This window comes from Amblyomma maculatum, chromosome 6, assembly GCF_055883805.1.
Source record: "Amblyomma maculatum isolate TAMU_Amacu chromosome 6, ASM5588380v1, whole genome shotgun sequence".
NCBI lineage: Eukaryota > Metazoa > Arthropoda > Arachnida > Ixodida > Ixodidae > Amblyomma > Amblyomma maculatum.
The window spans coordinates 168,527,224-168,545,519 of record NC_139349.1 but is presented as its reverse complement, the minus strand read 5'-3'; the positions used below and the strand labels follow the sequence as shown (position 1 = coordinate 168,545,519).

General features: G+C 48.1%; 1 pseudogene; it reads left to right on the top strand.

The window, feature by feature from the left end:
• Positions 1-16,062, top strand: part of LOC146187374 (uncharacterized) — a 16,966-nt pseudogene extending 904 nt beyond the window's left edge.
• The last annotated feature ends 2,234 nt before the right edge of the window (positions 16,063-18,296 follow it).

The window sequence follows — 18,296 nt, the reverse complement described above, 5'->3', positions numbered from 1 at the left end:
AAAGACCAGATTCGCAGTCTTCTTCGAAGCTACAGGGAGTGCTTGTCATCATCATCGAAGGTACGACAAACACCATTGACCAAGCGCCGTATTATAACGGACGAACACGCCCGAACTCTGCGCCAAAGCCCTTATCGTTTATCGCCGTCAGAAGGCTAGGCCATTCGCGATCAAGTTGAGGAAATGCTGCGTGATGACGTAATCAAGCCACCGAACAGCCCCTGGGCAGCACCAGTCGTTTTGGTGAAGAAGAAAGACGGCACACTTCGCTTCTGCGTTGATTACCGCTGCTTGAATAGCATAACTATGAAGGATGTCTACTCGCTTCCCCGCGTCGACGACACTCTCTACCGGCTCTGCAACGCAAGGTACTTCTTACTGATGGACCTGCAAAGCGGATATTGGCAAATTGAGGTTGACGAAAGAGATCGCGAAAAGACCGGATTCATCACAACGGACGGCCTTTTTAGGTTCAAGGTGATACCATTTGGCCTCTGCTCCTAACAAGCCACGTTTCAAAGAGTAATGGACACAGTCCAGGCAGGATTGAAGTGGCAAATTTGTTTGGTATATTTGGACGACGTTATTGTCTTCTCGTCAAACTCTGGAGACCGCCTAAAACGACTGCAGACAGTGCTGGAAGCCATCAAGCCATCAGGACTAACGCTAAAAGCAGAAGAGTGCCACATCGGCTACGAAGAACTGCGGTTCCTAGGTCACATCGTTAGTAAGGATGGTGTTCGCCCAGATCCGGAGAAAACAGCTGCAATCGCACAATTCCCACCGCCTGTAGAAAAGAAAGCTCTGCGCCGATTGTTTGGGTTGTGTGCTTATTATCGACGATTTGTCAGAAATGTTTCGAGCATCGCCGAACCGTTGACGCAGCTTACAAAGGCTGAGGTACCTTTTAAATGGGAAGCGCCACAAGGAGGAGCCTTCAGCGAACTCACGCGCCGCCTGCAGTGCCCTCCTGTGCTTGGCCACATTGATGATAACGCCAAGACCGAAATTCACACTGACGCGAGCAGTGTGGCCCTAGGAGCCGTTTTCGTCCAGAAGAGTGCCGAACAGGAGAAAGTAATCGCATACGCTAGCAGGTCCCTCACAAACACCGAAGTCAGTTACTCGATGACCGAGAAGGAGTGCCTCGCGATCATCTGGACCACTTCAAAGTTTCGTCCATACCTATACTTCATAATGTGATCAACCCCCGCCATTATGCAAGATGTAGCGGTAATCGAGAAAGTGCGATGCAGTGAACACAAGATGTTGAGGTCCCGAATTAGCCCAAATCTGAAGAAGGAACGCAACAGATTAGTAAAAAAGAAACTCATCAACGAATTAGCGGTGAGGGGGAGGGATGAAGAGTTCAGGATCTCGCTACAGAATAGGTTTTCAGCTCTAACTGAGGAGGGCGACATTACCCTAGAGGCAAGGAACAATAATTTCTGAGATATCATTACTGAGGCGCGGTAGAAGTAGGCGGTAGGATAGTTAGAGAGGATACCGGTAAGCGGTCTAAGGAGACGAAAGATTTGATTAAGAAACGCCAGAGTATGAAAGCTTCCAATCCAACAGACCAGATCGAATTGGCCGAGACATCAAAGCTAATCAATAAGCGCAAGGTGGCCGATATATGGAAGTATAACATGGAGAAATTTGAGCATGTTGTAAAGAACGGGGGAAGCCTTCAAGCGGTAAAAAAGAAATTGGGCATAGGCAAAAACCAGATGTATGAGATAAGGGGCAAGGCGGGCAACGTCATCACTAATATGGAAAAGATAGTCAAAGTAACCGAGGAGTTCTATACAGATCTCTACAGTAACCAAAGTAGTCAGGACCGTAATGAGATTGGCGGTAGGAAAAAACAGTCAGACGTTCCACCAGTGACGAAGGACGAGGTCAAGGAAGCACTAGAAACTATGAAAAGCGGTAAATCAGCTGGAGAGGATCAGATAACTACGGATTTGCTGAAGGGCGGCGGGGGGGGGGGATATCGTGCTAAATAAACTGGCCACCCTGTATACGCAGTGCCTGGTGTCATCGACGGTACCGGAACCATGGAAGAATGCAAACATTATCCTCATTCACAAGAAAGGGGACTCTAAGGATCTTATAAATTACAGACCAATCAGCTTACTGTCTGTTACGTATAAGGTATTTACTAAGGTAATCGCTAATAGAATCAGGACAACCTTAGACTGCAATCAAGCAAAGGATCAAGCAGGGTTTCGGAAATGGTACTCTACTATCGATCATATCCATACCATCAATCACGTGATAGAAAAATGCTGGAAATATAACCAGCCCTTATACATAGCATTCATTGATTACGAAAAAGCATTTGACTCAGTTGAAACCTCGGCGGTGATGCAGGCATTGCGAAATCAGGGGGTAGACGAGCCGTACGTGAATGTGCTGGAAGATATACCGGGTGTCCCAACTAACTTGAACCAAGGGATAGAAAATAATACATTTGAGGTAGGTCAGTGAAACCAATTGCATTCAACTTCCAGCCTCCTTGCGCACTACAGGCGAATTTTTGTTTTGCAATTACTTAATTAGCTAATTATGTTAATTTTTCTAATTTATTAAATATCGGCTTTAGACCAAACATGTGAATTGGAAACTTGTAGAGCACCTTCAGAAACCCCCATTCCATTAATTGCGATAAAGAAAGTCTCACGTGTATCTTTTTTTCTGGGCTCAAAAGAAAGCCCGCGGAATACAAATAATACCACGTGACTAGTGCACTTGTGCGCCGCGATTGTGGTGCTCTCAGTCGTGGTTTGAGCGAACGAAATTAGCTGCGGCCGTGTCTCCTTTGCCCCGCTAAAGCGGCAGGCCGATATGCCTGCGATGGCTTCTTCGCCCGCGTCCGACAGCCGGCCCACGTGATGGTGCAAGTAGCACCGAGAGCGGCGAGCCGACATAAGCGGGATTCTAACAAACCCTCCTTCTCTCCCATCAGCCAACTTTACGGCAAACGGATCAGCGATAAGGTATCAGCCACTGAATCTGCGCATACAGGCTTGGGTAAAGAGGCGAGATGACATGTGACTCGACTAAAATTAGCGCTGCACCTTCATTTTCCGGTTCTTTATCGTCATCCGCCTGTCGTGATGTAGGCTGCTGCGGTGCACAGGCCTGGCCAAGATCGCGGTGACGACGGGCGAGTTCGAGCTCGCTCCAACCATCGCCAACATTTCTGCCTGCCGCTGCAACGGGACCATCGGGTCACGGCCGCAGCTGATTTCGTTCGCTCAAACCACGACTGAGAGCACCACGATCGCTGCCCTCAAATGCGCTAGTCACGTGGTATCATTTGTATTTCGCGGGCTTTCTTTTGAGCCCTGAAAAAAAGATACGCGTGAGACTTTCTTTATCGCAATTAATGGAATGGTGGTTTCTGAAGGTGCTCTACAACTTTCCAATTCACATTTTTGGTCTAAGGTGAATATTTATTAAATTAGAAAAATTAACATAATTAGCCAATTAACTAATGGCTAAACAAAAAATTGCCTGTAGTGCGCAAGCAGGCTGGTAGTTGTATGCAACTCGTTTCACTGACCTACCTCAAATATATTATTTTGTAACCCTTGGTTCAAGTTAGCTGGGACACCCGGTATATAGTGGCTGCACAGCAACCACAGTTCTGCATAAAGAAAGTAACAAAATTCCCATAAAGAAAGGTGTTAGGCAAGGAGACAATCTCCCCAGTACTATTCACAGCTTGTTTAGAGGAAGTATTCAGAGACTTGGAATGGGAGTAGTTAGGGATAATGGTAGATGGAGAATACCTCAGTAATCTGCGATTTGCTGATGACATTGCCTTGCTAAGCTACTCGGGGGATGAACTGCAAATAATGATTGATGACCTAAACAGGAAAATAGAAAGGTAGGCTTTACCCCGCCGGGGTGGCGCAGTGGTTACGGCGCTAGGCTACTGTTCCCAAGGACGCGGGATCGAATCCCGGCCTCGGCGGCCGCTTTTCGGTGGAGGCGAAAAGCAAGGCGCCCGTGTGCTGTGCGATGTCAGTGCACGTTAAAGAACCCCAGGTGGTCGAAATTTCCGGAGTCCTCCACTACGGCGTCTCTCATAGCCTGAGTCGCTTTGGGACGTTAAACCCCACAAAACCAAAACCAAGAAAGGTAGGCTTGAAAATCAATATGCAGAAGACTAAGGTAATGTTCAACAGCCTCGGGAAGGAACAGCAGTTTACATTAGGCAGCGAAATACTGCAAATAGTAGGCGAATATGTTTACTTAGGACAGGTAGTAACCGCAGATCCGGACCATGAAACGGAAGAAGACTTGCTCATCCGTTAGTAAATATTGAGACACTACTCATTTAGGTGCGATACTATAAGAAACTAATGAGGTATCGGAGCAGAATAATCGACCTGCTTGTCTACACGAGAAGCTAAGGTGAAAGTCATCCACCTATTAAATTAAATGTTACATTTTTATTCTACTCTTTCACACAGAGAGCTTTAACAAGTATATGCTTTTAGCTTGAGCTGGTTTACTTGCGAAGTTAAAGAAAATTAATAGAGAACGGCTATTAATCGAACTAGACTATTGAAAGCGAATTTAAAGGTTTGTCGATACCCTGAAAAGGTATTAATCGATACCCTGAAAAGGTACCGCTAAATCGTAGGGCGATAAGCCACCCACTGCTGGGACTGCTGATAATGCCCAAACCTTAGCAAAGTACATATAGGCTGTCAGGGAAGTACTGGTGTTACCTTAAGCAGAGACTACAGTGCAAAATGAGCGCACGCGCCTAACTCGTGGTTGCTTTTGAAACTGAGAGAGAAAACAAAGAAAAAAACATGTCCGATTGCATTTGTCATGACAGCGACAGCTCTGCCCCTAAAGCCCAAAAAAGCATGAAGCTACTTGGGTAGTGCAAATAATAATAATAATAATAATAATAATAATAATAATAATAATAATAATAATAATAATAATAATAATAATAAACAAACAAGGACCCTATCCACCCACTGAAATTTGTCAAAATTTCAGGAGCGAAAGACAAATTAGCAACGAAATCTACGGAAACATATCACATACTGGCAATTACCATCCATTTTAATGATTGAAAAATATTTTTATATCAAAATAATAAAGTGAACAATATCCTGAGGCTGGCAAGTGCTGGTTGACGACGAGAAGTCTCACGCTTACGGTTTTGGTGATCGGGCGTGAAGATGAGGCGACACGAAGAGGGTGCGATCCGCCTGCAGTTTCTACACAATAGTGAAGATTTGGCCGGAGCCACCCAGGGCAGAAGTCCCGAAAAGCTCAATCGACCATCAGGTTCGCTGCCAAGGCTGGGGAGGCAGCTTCCACCCGCAGTGGGACGCAGTAATTTCCTCTGTGCCGACGGTCAGACTGAAGCTCTTGTAGGTTTGCTGTCGCATTTTTGTTACATGCACACAGCTAATAGCGAACAGGCACTGACACACACACTCACACTAGCATACACAACATGCAGCACGCCCGCCAGCCGCACCGAACGCCGATGTCTGCCACCGAAAAGGAAGGAGACACGAAGTGCTTAGGCGCACGGAGTTGAAAGGGGGAGGGGAAAGAAGCAAACACACACAAAACGAAGAGCTCGCGGCCTATGCGGTAGAGCGTGGCAGCTAGGAGAAGAGATAAAATGCAAGTCCATGCAGGGACCGCCGCTGTCTGAGAGGGAAGAGGGGAACGCGGGAGAGGAGGAGTCACGGTCTAGCCAGTGCGGCCCTCGACAAAGCAACCGCCAGCTGTCGCTGAGGATGAGTCATCGTCCAGACAGCGCGGAGAGGGCCGTATACTCAACTGCCATCATTTTCTTGATATTTTTAGTCGCTCAACTTAACGGACCATGCTTTTGTGCACCGGACAGCCGCCGCATTTTAAATGAAAATGCAAGTTAGTAGACGGAAAGAGGAGCATGTAGCGTAATCCAGCGCCCTCCTGGATTAAGGAACATGTGGTATAATAATTATACTACAGCGAATTCTGCAGAATATTTGAAATATTAGGAGTCGTAGCTATTTTGTAAATTGGATAGAATTAACACTAAGCAAGCAGGCCATGCTGAGTCAAGAAAAAATGAAGCTCGACCACATGATGCCAATATTGGATATTAGCAGAAGGTAGACGAATGCCGTATATATTGCTAATATACAGTCACTATGGCGCCTGCATAATAAGGCCCCGATGAGGATATATAAAGTCCTGTTGACACCAGGCATGGCCCTGGTCTGTCTATATAACGTCACGACGACGCCATATATGCCCTTTATCAGGCCACATAGGGTCGCGAGGATACCATATATGCCCCTGATCAGGCCAAATAGGGTCGCAAGGATACCATATATGCCCCTGATCAAGCCATATAAGGTCCCGTTACCCGTACAGATATGGATTATAAGTTGCATGATATGGCCAAATCTGAGCCATATAAGGGCAAGATTTTGCACATATATGGCCTTATCTGGCCCGATTTTTGAACTGATTTGCCCAGATAAGGTCTTATTTGCTACCTTATATATTTGTATCCGGCTGCTTATGTTCCATATCTGGAGCAGATATGGGATTTCCATAACGGTTTCCTCGAACTTTTGGGGTTCTATTTGTCGTCCACCATTGTAGACTTCCAGGAGAAGAAATTTGTGCAAAAGAATGGCATTTGCATTGGTTCTAGTGTAGCTCCGGTTTTGTGCTAAATATTTGTACTTAAGTTTCACAACTCTCTTCTAGGCAGACTAACAGACAAGCACGTTCTATGTGTGTTTAGGTACGTCGATGATTTTCTAATCATCCTGGAGCTGGCACCTGATGACTTTGCTCCAAACTACTGTCAGTAATGTGTTGAATGTCTTTCATACGTGTGGTGGGGCTCTGAATTTTACCCATGAGCTGCCAAGTGACAATTCTATTCGTTTTTTAGACTTAAAACTCACGTTTAACGAAGGCCACATCTGCTGGAGTATATTCACCAAGAAGTGAGAAGGCGCTTTTGCCTTATGCCTCTTCGCACTCTTAGTTAAGCAAGGTATAGCCAGACTTTGCTTGAGCAATGCCCTGCAGAAAAGCTGCCCTCATGCGATGAATGATAGTTTTCGTGAACAGGTACTTCGCCTAAGTGACGCAGGCTATCCGGCTGACATTCTGCGTGCAGTTGCCGAGTACGTGCTGCAAAAAATAAAAAAAGAAAATGGGGGAGGGGGGTTGGAAAATTCTAGGCTTGAAAAGAGGAAATTCGAGGTAGTGCCTTATTTGAATGGCATCTCACATAATCTCAGGAAAGTGGCACAACGGCACGGCGTGACTGTGCTATTCTCGGCACCCAGTAAGCTTTCTGGTCTCTGCTCAAGGATTGCGAAAGGCAGAGAAAGCAAAGCTACCAACAGCTGCACTGTCAAGCATCTCAACAGTTTGTCCGGTGTTCCAGACGTGTCGTGTACCAGATACCCCTCTCTTGCAGCCGGGTTTACACCGGCCATACCGGTAGATGTGTGAATGACCGGGCACGCGAACAGAATAATTCCTTGAAAAGTGTGTCAGACCCAAACAACCTTCCGCGTCACTGTAGACAATGTGAAGACTTTCGTGCTGGCTTTAGACAAGATTTCGATACTAGGAAAAGGAAAGAGCAGAGGAAAGGGAAATACTGGAAGCCTTTCACATTAGGTTGCAAGGCAGTGGTAAGTGCGTTAGCGCTCCATCTCTGTTCCTTACGGATAAAGAATATAGGTTGATAAAAAAACAGTGTACGCGTGTAGGCGGAAGAAGTAAAAAGAAGTTTCCCTGTGTGGATGCATTTTGGTTGTGTGTGGGGGGGGGGGCTGTTGGTTGAGCGTGTAAAGGGGTCTCATCACGTGGGTGTAACGCGCTGATACGCATGAGTCGTTTGACTTCCTGGGTTTAACACTCTCCAACAAAACTTCAGTTGTTAGTCCAGCGCTGTCCTGTGTGCTCCTTTTTCTTGTGTTCCGTTTTGTTCGGTGGTTGCATTATGCCTACGTTAAAAATTAAGAAACCATATATTGGGCTTTCAGCGAAATTTATGTTAGATTTTTTTCTCTGCCTGAAATAAAATATACACTAGCGAGTTTTAAGCCATGATGCCAAAAATGAATTACGTATTATTTCTAGTTAGTGCGTTACACACTGAGTGGCAAGGAAATTATTTTTCTTTCGCATTATGTTTTTGAGGAAAAGAGAAGCAAGCATCTAAGAGTCTTTGATATAGAAAACTACTAGTGAAACATGTGCAAACGCCCTGTTACATTCTCAATAGGGTCACAAAACGGAGCGTAAAAAGAAAACCTTTTGCTCTGCAAATGCCTAAGTAAAACACATTCTTATAAACTATAAACGCATACTGTCTCCGCAGGTTATCAATTCTAAATGCCTACTTTTTTGCACAAAACAACGAAACTGCTCAAGCGATCGGACCAAAAATCCACTTTCTGTTTGATATCACAGCGAAACACAGTACTAATGTGAACTAGAACAGAGCGCCTCAAACGCCCATGGCACCTGTGTATCGAAATTGAAGCCAAAAAACATCATTTCCGCTTGTAGCGCTGCAATCGTTATTCGCAACTAGATTCAGATTTAAGGCGGGAGTGCACTACCAGACATGTTGGACAGCAATCTGTGATTTCTACATGCTAACGCTTGCAATAAATACTAGACATTCGCAACAATGAACACATTACATACTTTTAAACGCGCAAACATTGATAGATCAAGGCCACCCGACTTTGCTGTTTTCGACCGGGCACTTTCACATTCATCAATCCAGTAATCTTTTGTACCCTTGTAGTGTTCAGCCAGAACTCCCAGGTACCTCGCAGGTGTAAAATACCAATAAATATTTTCGCAAAGGAACGGTGCATTGCTCCAGACCTCATGCCACAGTCCCAAATATTTGTTCCAGTTGACCTCTCTGGCTGTTTGCTTGCAAGTTCGAGTAGCATATTTGATTGGCTCTGAAACATTCGGTTTTCGTCTGGGGTTCGGTTTGGGAGGGAACAAGTCGTAAAAATTTGTTTCGCTCTGTGAAAAGTGGAGGACTTGGTTTCGCCAATTTACTTTTACGACAAATAGTGTCCAGGTTTATGTCCTTACGTAATCAAACCGACCCTTTTCTGCGTACAGTTTTCCAAGTTAGATTGAGCTAAGATCTACCGCAAATTTTGGCGTCCTCTAGCAACATCAAAGGCAGAAGACTGGCTGTTTTTATGCGCGAGGTTGTGGCTTTGTTCAACATTTTAAAAAGTAAGATTCTCACTGGAATGCTCACTTCTTTTCCTCCTTCCTATACCTGGTAAGCCTCCAGTCCTTTCAAATTTCCGGCCCATTTCTCTGACCTCCTGTGTCGGCAAGATGATCGAAATAATGGCGCTCACTAGGCTTAATAGGAATTTGGAGGTTTCAAACTCGCTCCCTCATACCCTCATTGGTTTTCGTTCCCGCGTATCTGCACAGGACCTTTTTCTCAAACTTCAGCATACATTCCTCGCCTGTGGTAGCTCAACTTCACGCCCTGGCCACAGTCGATGTCCGCAATGTCGTGTTAGCCCAGGCAGGGGGGGCGCCGCTGCACCCGCGCCGGAACGCTGCCAGAGAAAGCAGTCAAGACACCGAGCTCCCAAGCGACGAAATGAACACCCGTTTATTCTCGCACTCCGCTTTTATACACTTGCACCACGCTTGCGCCACAGATACACTAGCGCCACTATCGCAGTCGCAGCTGCCAGCCAAGCCAAGCCAAACCAAAACAGATGATAACAGCACATCCCCCTTTTCAAGCACTATTAACTTTACATGCATACACTTCAAAATAACATTGGAACACACCCAAGAAAACACGACAGAACACAGTCACTCCAGCATCAGTCGTCCACGCCCAGCCTTATGGGTTTGCGAACAACTCTTCCAAATCTGGTCGTAGTTACGATTCTAGCTTGAGAATTGCCACCGTCAGTCTCCGTCTGAGTTAGAGGCACCAAAGCTTCCGGAGCTTCGTCAAATTGGTTGTCTACTCCAGTTACCAATCCGGCCCTGCTGGGCTGTTCCGGACTATCCGGAAATTCGTAGTTCCCGCTATCTACCCGGTCTTTTGGGAGACGGTTAAGCATTCTCCTGTTTCGACGGACTTCAACCCCGTTTTCCGTTTGAACACGGTATGAACGCGGCTGTGGTGCTGCTCCGAGCACTGTACCTTTGGTACGGAGATCAGTCACCCACACCACATCACCTGCTTCCAGCTTTGGGAGATTTTTAGACCGGTGACGTCGGTCGAAGTGGCGGCTTTGCTCCTTTCTGACTTTACGGTCCTTGGCTGCCGCTTCTTGCAGACAGCATTGTCCCGGATTGCGGTGCGAAGGCAGCATTGGGACTCTCGTCCTAAGCCTTCTACCCATCAGTATCTCCGCTGGGCTGACGTTCAGAACACCAGGTGTGGCCCTATAAGCCAGCAAGGCTAAGTAAGGGTCGTCCGATTTTAGAATGAGATTCTTAACCGTCTTTACCATACGTTCGACTTCCCCGTTTCCCTGGGGGTGCCTCGGACTCGAGGTGACATGACGGAAGCCATACAGTTTGCAAATTTCTCGAACTCGGCACTGACAAATTGGGGACCATTGTCGGTCACCACACACTCGGGAATGCCATGTCTCAAAAAATGCTTTTCATTCGGCTTATCACGGTAGCAGACTTTGTTGACGGAAGAATGGCAATCTCTGGGTATCGCGAAAGATAGTCTACTACGACAAGATATTGCCGTCCCTGAATTTGAAACAGATCGACCCCTACTCTCTCCCAAGGAAAGAGAGCGTTGGCGATGCAATCATCGGTTCGATCTGTTCTGGCGCATGCCTCGCGCAAACGCTTCACTGTTTCACGAATGACGCTATCTCAGTGCTAAGTCCCGGCCACCAGACAGAACCTTTAGCCACACTGCGGCATCGCGAGATGCCTTGGTGACCGTCATGCAGTTTGCTTAGCGCTTCCTTGCGAAGGGTCTGAGGAATGATAAGCCTCATACCTTTGAGCAGAAACCCGTTCACAAAAGTAATGCATGCACGTTCCTGCCAGTATGGCAGAAGATAACAGGGAACATTTTGTTTCCTGGGCCACCCTTTTTTGCACACTGTGCGCAAGCTTCGACACACTTCGTCTTTTGCTTGACCTTCTTTTACTCTTTTCAAGAAATCGTCGCCTGTTTCTAAACCCAGTAAACAAGCTTTCGAGTAAGCGGTTACCTCTGAGACAGTTAAACAGCTTTCCACTTTCGTACGAGCTAACGGCGAACGTGAAAGAGTATCAGCAGTGGTTAGCGATTTGCCTGGTACATATAATACAGAAAAACTGTATCGCATCAGGCGCAGATGAAAACGTTGAATTCTTGGGGGCATAGCGTCGATTGCCATGTGACCCAACAGCGACACCAAGGGCTTGTGGTCAGTTTCAAAAACAACTTCCAGACCACGTATATACTCATCAAACCTTTCCGCTGCCCACGTCAACGCCAGCGCCTCCTTTTCGATCTGGGAGTACCGTTGCTCGGTTTTGGTGAGCGAACGAGAAGCGAATGCAACTGGTCTACGTTGCCCGTCTTTTTGCTTTTGAAACAAAACTGCTCCCAGACCAAAAGACGATGCGTCAGCTGAAAGAGTGGTTTGTAGCGAAGCGTCGTACAAAGCCATGCATTGCGCTGAACAAATGAGCTCTTTGAGTTCTTGGAACGCTTTTTCCTGATTGCTGTCCCAGACCCAGTCCCTATCCTTGTGCAAAAGAACACGCATGGGAGCAGTCACTTGAGCTAAATGTGGCAGGAAGCGGCCCAAATGATTCGCCATGCCCAAAATGCTTCTAAGCTCAGTAACGTTTCTGGGTGCTCTCAAATCTTTTATAGCACTGACCTTCGCTGGATCAGGATGAATACCTTCCTCATTCAAAATGTGACCCAAAAAACGCACTTGCTTAACCCCGAATAAGCATTTCTCTTTGTTTAATGTCACATTTGCCCTCGCTAGGCCTGTGATCACGTTACTTAAACGCTCATCGTGTTGAGCTTTGCTTTCGCCAAACACTAGGACATCGTCCATAAAATTAACGACCCCCGGCAGGCCCACTAGTATCTCAGACATTCTCTTTTGGAAGTACTCCGGAGCGGAGGTAATTCCAAAGGGTAGTCGCGTGAAACAGTATCTACCGAAGGGTGTTAAGAACGTGGTTAGCTCTTCCGAGTCTTTACTAAGTCGCACCTGGTTGAAGCCTGAGTTGGCATCGAGCTTTGAAAACCATTTCGCTCCCGACAGTGACCCTAGAGCTTGATTCACAGTTGGTAACGTAACTCGCTCTCGAACTACGCATTTGTTCAATTTAGTGAGGTCTACGCAAACTCTCAGGTCGCCTGAGGGTTTCACTACCGGAACTATTCCGGCGCACCATTCGGTGGGCCCATCCACTTTCCTGATTATGCCTAACCGCTCCATTTTATCTATTTCGCGCTTCAGGGACTCCCTCAGGGGAATTGGTACCCTGCGTGGAGCGCTTATGGCATGCGGGATAGCGCCAGCTTGTAGCCTGATGGTGTACTGCCCTGGCATCGTACCTAGACCGCGGAACATTTCTGGAAAACGCGTCTCGTACTGCAGGTTTCCCGAGTCGACCGCGTCTGCAAATTTCACGATACCTAAGACCTCAAGTGCAGGTAATCCTAGAAGGACGTCGCGTAACGGACTGACAACCTAGCATGTTTGATGCACAGTTTTCTCTTTTCATGCGATCTCTGCTACGAATTTGCCTAGTACGTTAAGCTTACTGCCTCCTGCACCTAGCAAGATTTCATCGGTTTTTACCAGTCGGGACGGTAATCCCGGAAACGTTGCTGGTAATACTGACACTTCAGCACCTGAGTCAACCTTTGCAAAAATGGGCACAGAATTAATGCGCACCTGAACAAATCGCGCTTTTCTGCATGCATCTATTGATCCCACGAAAGTCTCTCCAGTTTCCTGGTTGACCGCTGAGACGCATAGCTCTCCAGTTTCCTGGTTGATCGCTGAGACGCGTACCTATCGTTGAGCGGAAGCCGTTGCTTTATTCAAGCAGGCCTTTGCGAAATGTCCCTTCTTGCCACAGTGAAGACACTTGGCAGCTCTGGCTGGGCACATTGTCCTGGGGTGGGCGTCGCCACTGCAGAAAGGACACCGCACCTCCGGCGTTCGTTGCCCATGCAGACGTCCCTTGTGCCTCTGTTGAACCACCGCGTCCACATTGGGGTCGTGGTCACGAATTTCCGATGACTGATGGCTGTGCTGTCCTCGTAGAGTACTTTGCTGCTGTTGGACGCTTTCCTTTAAGCGAGCCTTCGACAGCGCCGAAGCCAGTGTGAGCTGAGAATCCATTTGCAAAGCTTCCGAGAGCTTTGCGTCGCGGAGCCCGACAACCAGTCTGTCTCGAATCATTCGTTCTTTTAGTTCACCGTAGTCGCAACGTTCCGCCAAGCCGTGTAGCGCAGTGACGAACTGGTCTACCGACTCTCCTGGCATTTGTACGCGTCTGTGAAAACAGGCGCTTTCGTACACGATGTTCCTCTTTTTTACGAAGTGCCCGTCGAACTTTTTCTTTACGGTTTCATAGTTCTTGGCGTCTTCGTCAGATAGTGAAAACGTCTTGAATATGTCACGAGCTTGCCTCCCCATTGTGTACAACGGCGTTCGTACCTGAGCCTCCCCGGAGCATTCGTTGAGTCCCGTTGCATATCGGAAGTCGTCGAAATGTTCGATCCACGCCGGCCACTCTGACGTGCGGTCAAAGTCCAGCGGTGGCGGTTGCTGCAGTCCATGCAGCCGTATTGAAGGCGTCTTCGACATCGTGGATGTAAGGTGCCTGGCTCAGTGGGAAGATTCTTGACCATCTGACATCATGTCGTAGACGGCCACTTCTGACACCATGTCGTGTTAGCCCAGGCAGGGGGGGGCGCCGTTGCACCCGCGCCGGAACGCTGCCAGAGAAAGCAGTCAAGACACCGAGCTCCCAAGCGACGAAATGCACCCCCGTTTATTCTCGCACTCCGCTTTTATACACTTGCGCCACACTTGCGCCACAGATACACTAGCGCCACTATCGCAGTCGCAGCTGCCAGCCAAGCCAAGCCAAACCAAAACATGATAACAGCACACGCAAGGCATTCGATTGCGTCTCCCATGACCGTATTCTTACCTGCCTTTGCAGCACCGGCTGCGGCTCTCGCATGTATAACTACATTCGAGCTTTTCTTTCTAATCACGTGGCCCATTTTCTAGCATTGAACTTCACTTCTACACCCCACCTTCTCAACCGGGGTACCCCGCAGGGTGCCATTCTTTCAACCACCCCTTTTTAATATCGTCATGGCTCCTCTCGCGGTTCAATTATCGTCTATTCCCGATCTTCAGCACTTTTTTTACGCCGACGACATCACACTGTGGTGCGCGCGCGGATCTCCTGGTCACTTTCAAGACACCATTCAGTAGGGATTGAATATCATTTCTTGCTTTCCTGACGATGCAGGCATGTCTCCCGCACCCGAAAAGTCAGAACTCCTACTTTGGACTCACTCTGCTTATCACCGAGCTCACAACTCACTGATATCCCTTACCTTGGGCGGCTCCTCAATCCCCAAAGTTTCTCAATGCCGCGCTTTTGGCATACCTCTGCATGCCGCCAAAGATGTCTGGGCTCTCTGTGCGACTGTTGCTACCTGTCAGTCCGTCACCCATTTACCTCACCGAGTTGTGAGACGGCCCTCTGGCCTGAGGGAAGCTCACGTCTGTCGACTGGCTCAGACGCTAGGCTTCTTAACACATTCCTTTATTTATACCATATTTCTCATTCACCCAGGGCCAGCTCGACACACTTGCAACATCTCTTCACGGCCTTTATAAAGCTGCTCTTTTTCTTCCAATAACCACTTCCACAAATAAGCTTTATGCCACAGGGCTTCTTCATCCTCTTCGCAGTCTCCTTTCCCTTCACCGTGACCGCCAGATAGCTCTCCTCTCCGGCACAGTTCATGGACGCTGGCTTCTAAACCAGGTTAACATTTTCCCCATCCAGTCAGTCCCTCTGCAAACTCCTTCCCCTCTAAAGGCCACTAACCTCCGTATACTTCCCATTCCAGCCAATATGTTGCCTGTCCTGCATGCTGGCCGCCGACATGCTGCTGCCTCTCATCATATACCACCCTTCAATACCCATGGAGGCGCTTACACGGATGCCGCTTATGTGGCTCCTCACGGGTCCGGAAGCCAGGTCCTCTTGCATCCTCGTCTATTGCTTTTGAAATTTAGCGGCCCCTTTCTCCGCCCTCCGGATATTATCTCACTTGAGGTCCTCTCCATCATTCATGCCATTCAAAGTTTCCGTTATCTCCCACCTGTGCCTCAGTATGTTATATACACTGACTCCCAGGCTGCTATCCGTGCCCTTCAATCTAGAACTCTAACATGTCATCTGTCCTCGGAGCTCGAGGTTGCACTTGTTGCGCTTCCGCTCTGCACCGTCTTCCTCCGATGGATCCCTGGACACTCGGGGATTGACGACAATGAGCTGGCGAACCAGCTCGGCCATGAAACTCTTAACCGGGCACCGTTCATACTCTAACCAAGATCCTTGGAGGGCGGGGCGAGAATGTCCCTTCGCGCCACCATCAGCGAATATTACAATGGTGCTCACTTTGACTGCAAGCTCTACCCCGACCCTCATCCTAATCTTTCCGTTCGAGAGCCTCATATCCTTCGGCAAATACAGTTGAATACATTCATAACCCTTGCACGACTATATCTCTACAAATTCCGTCGTGATCCATCATGCCCCACCTGCCCTTCCCTTTATGCCAACCTTTCACGCTGCCTATTTTCATGTCCCGTTGCATTGCAATCGGGACTCTTTCCCACCTCCTCCCATACTATCTGGACCTGGGTGGACTGGCTTGGTGCTAAGGGTGAAGAAGAACAGCGCCTGCTTGTCCAGCAGGCCATCGAAGTATTAGGCGCCTAAGTGTTGCGCCTCAATAAAGGCTTTACTACTACTACTACTAAGTGATGTAATCCAAACGCAACTGCAGGTCTTGCTTGATGTAATGATACCAGCGCCATTGTGTCGATTATTACATTGTGGAGGAGAAGGTAAGGATGTCTAAAAAAGAATAAAAATCTACCAGTACGATCGTCAGCAGAAACGTTTTCTTCCTTATACACAGTGGTACATTACCTGTTAAACCGTGGTTGGGGTAAAAAGGCTTCTTTGTGGTCGGTGGGCTGCTTGAATTGCCGTAAATCGGAAATAGACCCTATTTTTCTTGACTGTTGGAATGGAGTCTTTCTGCGGGACATCCTACGGATGAATTGAAAAAGGGCTTGCCAGTTACACCATATGATATACGGACCCTGCCTGTCCATAATCAAGGGGGTGTGCCATAGCACTTATCCATGTTCATTTTAAACCAGCCAAAAGACGAGACACAGGAAAGAAGAGAACAAGACAAGGCTGGTTTAAAATGAACCGTTACCAACTCGCCCAGTCGTCAACCTTGTTGTATGCATGGCTTTTTTTCTCCACAGTATATGGAAAACAAGAATGGCTGCGAGACACACGGACGTGGACATTCGCTTCGCAAGGGAGTATTTCATTGAAAGTGTAATCTACATGAACCCCATCGAAATGCCCAAAGTGAGAAACCGGAATGGATGCCAGTTTTGACCGCGCTGGCCACCCTAAAGCGTTTTTGAAACTCTGTGACGCCTTACCTTTTGCTAGCGCTCTTCGTGATATTATAGCATGCCCTGACGACGAAGACGCGCAGAGGTGAGAGAGAACGAAGAAGTGCGCTAGCTCCAAGACTGAGCTCTAATGCTCTTTCTGGACTCTGAGCCTGCCTCGGGTGCAACTGCGAGGGGCCTCGTTTACGCGAAATTTGGTGGAGCTTGTGGGTACGACTTTCATGCACCGAACACCCCCTATAAGCCGAGATCCACGCCCCGGAACACAAGGAACATGGGTGTAAGTGTGATGAATCCGCCATATCTACAATGATCGGTCCTGCTTCACTAGCAGCGAGATCCACCACATTTCCACGGCCTGCCCCATGAGGACGCTGAAGACTGGCTGGAGCAGTTCGACCGAGTGGCTGTCTTCAACGTCTGAAACGCTGACTCCAAACTGCGCCATGTCTATTTCGCGCTGGAAGATTCTGCGAGAACGTGGTTTGAAAATCACGAAGCCGGACTCCGCACAAGGGACACATTCAAGGCGGAATTCTTTCGTACGTTCGCCAGTAGTTTTCGCAAGAAAAAAGCGGAACTTCTTTTAAATAGCCGAATACAACATCCGAATGAAGTGTGACGGTATACACCGAAGAGATGAAGCGATTCTTTCGTAGTGCAGACCCGACCATGTCCGAAGATAAGTGCGCCTTTTAATGAAGGGTGTTAAAGAGCAGTTCTTTGCTGGCCTAGTGCGAAGTCCACCTACGACAGTAGGCGAATTATTCAGGAAAGCGACCCACCATTTAAAAGGCACTTGACATCGTGCCCGGCAATACCAGCGTACTACTGTATCCGTGATCACCGCCAGTGCAAGCGAAGCCATACAATTTTCAACAGAATTGTTGCTTGATATGATGCTTCCCGGGCGATAGTCCGGGAAGAGGTGGCTAAATACCTACTGATTGCCCCACAGTCACAGGTCTCAACGGTTTCTGACATTATTCGTGAAGAACTACAATAAGCGCTGGGCGTGCCCGCTTCGTTGCAGTGACCGTACCCGTCGCAGCTACACCGCCGTCCCAGACCTTGAGTTACTCTACGGTCACCAGCCGCTATCTGCCGCCTTCGACGCCGTCCTACGAGCCACACGCACCGGTCACCCGTGGGTCTTCCGGACCAAACGTCCGCCGTCACGGCTTTCGAAGGACTGATGTCTGGCGCAAACCCTACAACCAACCGTTGTGCTATCATTGCGGGGAAGCTGGGCACATGTTTCGCCGCTGACCCTACAGGGAACTCGGCCTCCGTGGGTTTCCTTTTGATGCCCGTCGTCCGTTGCCTGGATAGCGGCCACGCGAAATTCCAGGATACCATTCGCATGCCGACCCATGCCCGAGTCGCTTGCGATTGCCGCCGCCTCACAAATACAGCTCTACTGGGCAACAGGGGCAATCCCAAAGTCGCCGTAGAGGACACTAGATGCAGCAGCCTCAGGAGGTGCGGCTGCTCAAGTACGAAAAAGTTTAT